We start from the raw sequence: 2,592 nt of genomic DNA on the forward strand, positions 1-2,592 counted from the left end.
TTACCTTATTTTCAAAGATGAGAGAGAGAGAGAGAGAGAGAGAGAGAGAGAGAGAGAGAGAGGGAGAGAGGAAGATCTACATGTAACCTTTCTAGAAGCCCCTAAAAGAAAACAATTAAAAAGAGTGGGTTACAATGTACGAGTGCGGCTATAAGATAGAGACATATCATGAACACAAAACTCTTTAATGGATAATTGCATCAAAAAGATGTTCATAGGTAGAAACTTTATTTTTTAATAAAGGAAAATTAGAATGTGGCTATTGTTACAGGTATATATTTTATCATATTTTTTATCAATTAATAATCACACAAAAATATGCTTAATTTAATGTGTGTAGGAATCAGCTTAATGGAATGTGCGAGTGTGCACAAGGTTATTATATATATGCGAGTGTGCACAAGGTTATTATATATGTGCAAGTGTGCACAAAATTATTTCATGTGTAAAGGCCCAATAGTATTTATATTTGGCAGTCTTTTATATATACAAACCTTAGGAACTTTCATATGGTTAATAATATGTAAAGCAATACCTGAAAGTGGGAAAAAGCAAGCCCAATTTGTACACTCAACTATTGTTAGCTCTTTGGACTATTTTTATGAATACAATTCTCTAAATACTCAAGTCGTGGAATTGAGGGGAGAGATTGCACCCAATCTTGTCTTGTGTGGTACACTCTATTCCTATCACTTATTAATAATTTATTTCCTGCTTACTTTTATTCAATTGGTATTCAATTATTGGTACACTCTATTCCTATCACTTATTAATAATTTATTTCCTACTTACTTTTATTCAATTGGTATTTCCTGCTTACTTTTATTCAATTGGTATTCAATTATTGTATTGAGCATGTGATATTTGATGAGTTATTTGAATTAAATCAATTCTTACAAGTTTAATTTAAATTCAATCTTTCTAGAAAATTAGATCCGTGACAGTGGTATCAGAGCCCAAGGGGTAAAGACCAAAGGATAAGGAGAGGGTAGTAAACCATTATGTAGAAAACCATAATACTACCTTCTTCTTGAAAAGTGGTTTTCCCCAATCCAAAACCTCTCTATGATCTACCTCTATGGATGGAATCATCTATTGAAGGAGGTTTGGGTCCCATAATTCAATTACTAAACCTCTGCTCTACAGAGAAAATCCATAATGTAGGACTCTTGCTTATCTTCAAACCAATTTAATTGGAGAAGCTTTAATTGCTTTGTGGGTTGAATTTTTTTTTCTTTTTAATAGCTTAAAAATCTCCTTTTCCCTCCTCTTCAATTGGGTGGTAGCAAAACATTTTTTAAAAAATTTATCTTTCCTTTTCTTCTTCCCCACAGCGGCAACAGCGCTGAAATTACCGAATTAATCTCCTCTCTCTCTTGTGCAGCGGCACTGCGTTGGTTTCCAAAGAAGAAGAAGCGCGCCATTTTGCCCATATTCAAAGCTTTGTCAATAAAGCATTATAATATAAAACTTTATAAAATGTCCCTTCTCCTTGTTACGCATCCCGACTGTTACCCATCTGTGGAGCAGCTCCTTAAAATAGCTTTGTTATATAGCTTTTGCTTCTCTACTATAATACTATTTTTTTTTAAAATGCTTTATATTACAGCTTTATGAATATAAACCTTTATGTAAGACCTAAACTTTTTTTTTATGCTAAGTTATAAAGCTTTCAAAAGCTTTAGGTCAAAGCCTAATTAAAGTTTTATCTTAAACTTTTAAAAAATCTAAACTTTATAAGCTTATAAAAGTTTACAACTTTCAAGGGGCATTTATATTTAAACATAAGTTTTGAAACCTTATAACTACTAGCTCAAGACCCCTCAACCTTGTCCTTAATTTTAATTGGCTGTTTTCTTCCTTATTTTATCATTTTTTTAGTGTTCCTTTTTTACCATGTTTAATTTCGACTCAAATTATTTTGGGATTAACACATAGCATAAATAAAGTTTGATTTAAATTTATATTTCTTGTTCAATCTCTTCGTGTGTTATAAAAACATTTAAGAGAACTCTACCTAGAATTTTCGATAAGATATTTTTATTCACAAGCTTATTTATTAGGAATTTGAGATAAAGCTCTACTATCTTGGCTTGTAGTCAACCTCGACAAATGGCTAATCAACCTTTGATCCGACCACACTTATTGGCCCTTAGAGAAACTTATGGACCGCATATCTATCTCTTGGTCGATAAACTCATCGACCACAAACTTCCTCCTTGGTTCTTCTTTGAGGGATAGACATCTATTACTCTATGGGCATGTGGCATCGTTTGGGGTTCGACTACAAAAGTTGTGGACTTTGACATCATGGTTGTGATCCATAATAGCTTTCTAAATGCTTTATTTGAATTGCACATTCTATGTTTCTTTAACACGGTATCCGAAATTCATATCCACATCCCTAGCATTTTGGCAGCATTTCCGATAATAGCTATCACGAACCTTATGAACACTTTTCCCTATCATCTTTTTAGATTATATGAGTAGGGCTCTTGGCACCCTTGTGTTGAGATGTCAAGCTCAACATGAGCTCACACTCATGAGGTGCCTACATGACCGTTTGACATTTATATCACTGGCGGGTTTGAT

This window comes from Cibotium barometz, chromosome 1 (assembly GCF_041138505.1).
Source record: "Cibotium barometz isolate CiBa-2024 chromosome 1, ASM4113850v1, whole genome shotgun sequence".
Taxonomy (NCBI): domain Eukaryota; kingdom Viridiplantae; phylum Streptophyta; class Polypodiopsida; order Cyatheales; family Cibotiaceae; genus Cibotium; species Cibotium barometz.